Below are 7734 nucleotides of genomic sequence, written 5' to 3'. Positions count from 1 at the left end.
CCTCTTGTTGGTTCAACAAATAAGAGAAGTACCAAAGCGTAGAATATATTTTTTTCCCAATCTAATGGAATTGTGGCTTTGAAAATGTTAAAATATGATGGACTATGTAGAGAACTAGCTCTTTGTGGCTGCCTGGACAGTGAGAATGTTTAGGGCCAGTGCGTTATTTGCCTGCCTGTTTGACCTGATGCACTGGCATCTGAGAGAAATGAATCTCAGGAGAGTATTTATTTGGGTTACCATAGCAACAGAAAGGGGAGGGTGCAAAGATGGATTTGGAAGCCTGTAGAGAATGCACACAAGTCGGTATGACAACTGCAATACCTACTTCTCTGAGTTTAGATGTTTCAGGGAAAGTCTAATATTTAACTTTTCCAGTGGCATTCAAACTTTTCTGGCCATTGGTGGTTAATGTGGCATGACTCAGACTTTGATGTCTGATATCTTTTTAAGAAGTTAGATTCCTGCAGGAATTCAGTGACTATTACATTTTGAGTCATAATACTCCTGTGGCAGTCTAGCAGGAATAAACTTTTTCTTTTTTTAATTATCTTGTTCTATCTTTTTGGCTTCTGACTAATAAAAAAAATGTTCTTTTTACTGATGTGTACTACCACTGGGTGCCCTTCTTTATCATTCCATTATTGAGCTGAACCTTTTAAATGTCATTTAGAAGAACATTATATTGAGCTGCTCACAAAGAAATGCCTTTCATGTTGGGATTCAATATGGGAATTTAATTCAGCCTTGCCCTGAGATACTGGAAAGATTAACAGATTATACGATGAGAATGGAAATTTAAATGATAGATCAAAGAGAGTTGAGTAGGCTGTGGTCTTGATTTCCCCAACTAAGAGACCTACGAGTAAAATAAAAGTATGCATATTGGGGAAAAAAGCAGGTATAAAAGCAAGTTATACACATTTATTTGAAATCTCTACATTAGAACTTGGGTGTTGGAATCTGTAGATGCATGGAAATTTGAGGAGCATAGGGTTGCTAAGACGAAGACTTCCTTCCCATCCATCATGTGTTTTTATCTTCACTCTGTCCCGTGCTAAGTTGATTCAGTCGTGTCCGACTCTCTGCGACCCTATGGACTGTAGCCTGCCAGGATCCTCTGTCCATGGATTCTCCAGGCAAGGATACTGGAGTGGGTTGCCATTTCCTACTCCGGGGGATCTTCCTGCATCTCTTATGTCTCCTGCATTGGCAGGCAGGTTATCACTGGCACCACCTGAGAAGCCCTGTCCCAACCGTTCCTGCTCCATCTCCTGCTTCAGCTTCTTTAGATCTTGTGCAGAATTTTCTCGTAGCTCCTCCTAGGCATTGAGTAGGTTGACCAGTGGTTCCAGTTTGATGGGACCATCACATTTGGAGCATTGAGATTCCCACGATGCTCCACAGTCCCAGTCAAACTGGGCAGGTGGTCACCCCAGCACTGAGTGTTCTTTGCATATTCTTTCCTGCTTTCCACGTCCTGTTTCCTATCACTGCTCTGTGTGCAACCACTGTATTACTTGTCAATGGTCCGTACAAGTGCAGTATAATATGTCAGCCACTAGCTCCCTGTGATTATTTAAATTTAAAATTATTAAAGTAAAATGAAAAATTCAGCTCCTCAGTCTCTAGCCAAGTACCTGAAAGGCAGGTGGCCACCCTCTGGACAGTGCAGTATAGAACATTTCTAGGCTCTCAGATGTTCTATTGGATAGTGCTGATCTATCTAACAGAGCTCCTGAGAATGGGGCAGGGGCACGCATGCAAATTTTCTCTGCAATTTATGGCTTAGATATAATGTTCCTTGGGCACATTAAATGCTAGAAGAACCAAGTAATCCTCAGGTTTCATTTTCTTTGAATTTCTCCTTATACCAACTGTGGAACATATAATAAGGCTATCTGTCATCCTTATTGGCTCATTTGTCAAGCAGGTATTGAGCACCTGTGCTAGGATACCATGATGAATTATGGTGTCTGCCTTCCAGTAACTTATGGTCTAAAATGAGAAGAAGAGTTGTGATAGTTATCATATAATAAGTCTCTTCATGAGGCGTATAAGAGGGGTTGATGAGCAGTTGGGGTTCTCAGAGAAAATTTTGCAGAAGAGATGATACAGAACGAGGATTGAAGAAGCAGAGGCAGTGCGGTGTGTGGATAAGGAGCGGGAACATCTGAGTTTGAATCCTGCTTCCTTGCTTCTCCCAGCAGTTTACTTAATGTGTGACTTTGGACAAGTTTCCTAACTGATCTGTGCTGAAGTGTCCTCCTCTCTAAAATGAGGACAATAATAGTATCTTTCTCACAGGGATGTAATGATTGAGTTAATACTCATAAGGCTCATTGAATAAGATGTGGCCCATGGTAAGAGCTCTGCAACTGTTAATAAACAAGAAGGGAAGGTAATTGAGATGCAGCATATGGTAGTGCAGAACATGCATTACAGAAGCACGATGTGTTAGAGAACCAGACTTTTTAGAACCGTAGGACTTGAAATGGTGGTGGTGGGCGGTGGCCATGCTAGGGACATGGGGATACAGAACAGGGAGGGGCAGGGAGGATTAAGGACAAAGTAGATGAACATATCAGTGGACCATCCCCATGACTGGTGACACGATTCTGTAAGTGACAGGAAGTTGATTTTTTTTAAGCAGGGAAGGGATGAAATTAGATATTCAGTTCACACAGGTCCCAATCTGATGACTGGGAGGATGTATTTGAGAAGATTGACAGCATCTGAAGTATGAGAAGGCCTGAAAGGAGACAACAGATTTGAGAGACATTTAGAAGGTTTAAAAAAAAGAACTGTGGGGAATGAGCAAAAGGGAGAAGTACTATGTAACAATATATTAGTTAACCTAGTGCACTTAAAAGTAAGAACATAGGGTTAAATTTGGGGGCTAATTCCAAAGACAGTCTTCCCTGCTTCTAGAAGATGTTGTCACAAAGAATATGCTATTATTCTTACTGCTTTATCGTAAACTTGTAAATGGAGTCTTAATTTTTTTAAAGAAAATTTCCCTATTATATATAGAGAAATTTCCCTATTATATATAGAGAAAGAAAGAGGGAAAATGTGAGGGTAGAAAGTGGTAGAGAGTTTAACATCATTCTGTTATTCTAAGTTATTGCTTTGTCTTTGGAAAAGTAATAAAAGCTTATTTCCTTTATAACTTCATCTGTGTTCTCGGGGCTGTCACATTAACCCCACATTAGTATTAGATTTTAATAAAGGACAACACTGCAGGAAGAAAGATGTTTGCTAAATCTAGGAGCAGGCCATATAATTTTGTTTTTGGAAGGTTTCTAATATTGTTTTTATTTTTTCATTGTCTTGAAAATGATATTTAACTTTGTCAGATAACTGCAACAGAAAACAAAGGCTCTTTTGAATAGAACTTGGGAGGTGTGGACTTCTGTTTCTTTACCAGTTTACCTCTTGGTAGCATTTTGGAGCCAAAAGGGTGTTGGACGCCATGATTGGGAAGAGTCCCCAGAGTTCATTTCTGGGTTGAGGTATGTTGCCTTTCTTCCCATATTTTATACTCAGTGAGTCTGAGGATGATGTTACAGTATATGACCTCGTGTCATCTGTGAGCCTCTGATGGCTAATGAGCTTTGCTGCTCAATCCAAGGCTGGTTCCTACTGCACAGGCACCTCAAGATGTCCTTGGAGTGTTTCTTCTGGAACCTCTACCCTCACAGCTCCTTTTGAGGGCCTCAGATTTCCTACAGTATCTTAGGTGATTCAAACCTAAGTGTTTCCATGGATGGAAGATCTTTCCATCTAATACCCCACCTCTAAGATTTAGTTCCCCGACCAAAGATTGAACCTGGACCCTTGACAGTAAGAGTGCAGAGCCCTAACCATTGGACAGCAGGGAATTCCCCCTTCAGACTTAATTTCAAGTGAGATCAATCATTCTATAACTCCTTCTCATGGCAGCATCATTAATATCAAAATATAATTATATTAATGGGTAACATTTTGCATGCTGAATGTGCTGAATACATTCACTATTTCTTTTATTCTTTAATAGAACCTACTGAAGTTTGTGCAGTTATTATCCACACTTTACAGGGGAAGGAATGGAAAGTTGGAGAGGATGGTGAATCTGTAACAAGTCACACAACAGAAGGAGATGGAGCTGGGTGATCTAGCTCTAGAATCCAGTCTCTTAACCAATATCCTGTAAGGATCACTTCCCCTGCAGCCACCAGCCTTTCTCACAGGCACCTCGCTTTTAGCAAATGCCCCATGAGGTAGCAAAGTCTGCTGAGGTGTCACTTGGCAGGATCTTGCAGAAACAAGACTAGCCTTGCCTTTCCTGTTAGGCATGACAAGCTTCTAAGCCTCACTTCTCAGGGATTCCAAAAGCTCTCTTAAGAGAAAATTGCCAAACTTCAGCATGTAAGTGCTGAGTTTCCAGCGGTAACTTTCTCTTCATAAGACATTTTGATAGCAGTAGCTCAAACTCCTTGAAGAAGAAGACACAGTTTTATCATCTTCATTACTATAGATGAAAAATGGACCGCAAAATAGTTAAGTGGCTTCTTCAGGTTTTGAATTGCAAGTCTTCAGAGGTAGCAAAAATGGTGGCAGGAAGATAAATCTCTCCTTTCTCTAAAAGTCTCATAAGTTTGGGGTGTATAGGATTCTCTTTGCTTCTTCAGTGTACCTGTCAGCACTCCCAGGGACTGACCTGATCCCCCGCCCCTGGGAGAATGAGGCAGTGCAGCAGCGAGTTCTTGCAGGGGCCCAAGTGGGTTGATTCGTTGAGTAACTGCCTTTTGCTCTCTCCATGCAGGAAGGGCTCTTTTTTCCCTCTGTGCTTACTCAAGTACACTGCTGAGAAAGGCCACAGCGTATTTTTATTTTGGTCATCCTCTCATTACCCTTGGATAAAGTAGCCACAGGCACAGTGTAGGTGGCATTTATAGTGGTTTGCAGTGGAATTGGCGTTCTCTTCTGTTTTGCCAAAACACAGCTAAGAAAAATCTTTTGGTTGTGGGAGAGAATGGAAGCTGCTCACCCACAGGTCATATCCTGTTATAAAGAATGCTGCCACAGCTGCCACTGCCGTGTGATGAAAAGGGTTTTCGGCTACAGCACCCATCTTTCAGAAAGCAAGGTGAGACCCATTTACGCCCTGCAGCTACCGTTTCATCTCATTCCTTTCATCTTAATCACTTCTGGAGCATTATTCCATCTCACAATTTGAAATTCCCAGACACCCATTTTAGAACAGCTCTTATTCCTCCAAATTATACAGAGTCCACCTCTTTTTACTAAGATTGCTGAAGGTTCCCTTGACTGTGGGATTCAAAGGCTGCTTCTTAGTCACTCCACCACTTTGGTGCTATGAACAACACCTTTACCCTTTGCTAGTCTGCAAACTCCCTGTGGATCACACTCAGTGTCTAGTACATACAAGGAACACATAGAAGAATCGCCCACAATGTCTTGGCCTCTGAGGAATGGTCTCAAGTGGGCTGCCCATTGTTTCTCTGACAACCCTTCTGTACATCCTCTTCCTCATGTAAATACCTCTGGAGCTGTAGCCTGGCTTTCTAAACTTTCTACCTCTGTGTTTATCATTTACATCCTCTAGGTACAGTTTTGTTTCTTTCAATCTACTTAATTCCTACTTCCAGCACCTCTGATATTCTTCACTCCCAACCCACATGCATACAAGGACACCTGTAGACTAATTGTCATGGGGACTGCTTCCACCAAAGGAGTTAGATGTCTTCTTTTCAGGCAGCAATCTGGGTCCCTGTGTCTGTCCACATAGGCCTCTCTTCTGTTGACAGATAAAGAAAAGTGACTGATCAATTTCAAATGACTGCCCTCCCAACCTCCTAGGCCAAGAGTCAGCAAATATTTTCCGTAAAGAGCCAGGTAAATATTTTATGCTTTGTGAGTTTTGTGGCCTCTGTGGCAACTGCTCAACCCTATTATGTGAAGGCAGCCATAGGCAATGTGTAAATGAATGAGTGTATCTTTATTTCAGTAAAACTTTATTTACAAAAAGCCAGCAGGCAGGATTTTGCTTGTGGACTGGAGTTTATTAACCCTGACCTATGCTGTGTGTTTTTTAGCCTGCAATCTTTGAAAGAGTTAATGGGCTTCCCAGTGCAATTTTTGTGATCAGACCCGGGTCAAATCGCTGTGTTTTGTCCACAGGAGTGTTACCCCTGAACTCTTCTGGAATGCGTGCCCAGATACTTTTGAACTTCTCTCTCTCCCTCACTGACACTTCTGCATTCCCCTTTCAGACTTCTGTTGATTTAGTCTTTCCCAGAGTCCCTGCCTTAAGCAAGTCCTTTTACTTAATTTCTTTGGTTCTTTACTCTTTTCAGTCATAGCTATGTTACCTTCAAGTCATCTCTTTGGTCTTAGGAATCCTGGATCCAGGTTTCTTTGCTTTTTCTTTTTTGCCATTATAAAAAAGATAGTTGGGGAAAACAGAGAGAGTTGGGAAAAGCATGGAGTCTAAAAGATCTGCTGGTTATCTTCAGTTCCTTAGTTTCAAACATCAGAATTCGCTCTAGGCAGTTTAAACAGAAATGACTTTATTACAGAGTATTGCATAATTTGGCTTCCCAGGTGGCACAGTGGTAAAGAGTCTGCCTGCCAGTGCAGGAAACACAGGAGACACAAGTTTGATCCTTGGGTCAGCAAGATCCCCTGGAGGAGGAAATGGCAACCTACTCCAGTACCCTTGCCTGGACAATCACATGGACAGAGGAGCCTGGTGGGGTGCAGTCCATGTGGTCACAAACAGTTGGAGACGACTGAGTGACTGAGCACATTGGGTAATTTGTAGACTTATCAGGCCTGGCAAAGAAGTTTGTATGCTGTGCAAGCAGAAATAATGCAGCCAGCAGAAACACTTCAGAATTGCAAGGGATTTCTTTATGTAAGATCTCTCTACAAACTCTATCTGATGCATTGAACTCCTCATTCCTATGCAATTGAACACATAATTTCCTTGACCACTGCACTCAAAGAACCAAAGGTTACCCTGTGCTTGGCAGAGAATTCAATCTCTTCATTTGATGCTCACCACTGCCTTCCTCATCTTGCATAGGTGTATCTGTTTGGCTAAACCCAGGTCACATATAGATGAGAAAACAATGGAAACAGTGGCAGACTTTATTTTGGGGGGCTCCAAAATCACTGCAGATAGTGACTGCAGCCATGAAATTAAAAGATGCTTACTCCTTGGAAGGAAAGTTATGACCAGCCTAGACAGCATATTAAAAAGCAGAGACATTACTTTGCCAACAAAGGTCCGTCTAGTCAAGGCTATGGTTATTCCAGTAGTCATGTATGGATGTGAGAGTTGGACTATAAAGAAAGCTGAAGACCAAAGAATTGATGCTTTTGAACTGTGGTGTTGGAGAAGACTCTTGAGAGTCCCTTGGATTGCAAGGAGATCCAACCAGTCCATCCTAAAGGAGATAAGTCCTGAGTGTTCATTGGAAGGACTGATGTTGAAGCTGAAACTCCAATACTTTGGCCACCTGATGCGAAGAGCTGACTCATTTAAAAGGAACCTGATGCTGGGAAAGATTGAATGCAGGAGAAGAAGGGGATGACAGAGGATGAGATGGTTGGATGGCATCACTGACTCAATGGACATGAGTCTGGGTAAACTCCAGGAGTTGGTGATGGACAGGAAAGCCTGGCGTGTTGCAGTCCATGGGGTCTCAAAGAGTCGGACACAAC

Source organism: Bos indicus x Bos taurus, chromosome 5, assembly GCF_003369695.1.
Source record: "Bos indicus x Bos taurus breed Angus x Brahman F1 hybrid chromosome 5, Bos_hybrid_MaternalHap_v2.0, whole genome shotgun sequence".
Taxonomy (NCBI): Eukaryota; Metazoa; Chordata; class Mammalia; order Artiodactyla; family Bovidae; genus Bos; species Bos indicus x Bos taurus.
This window is presented reverse-complemented; position numbering follows the sequence as displayed.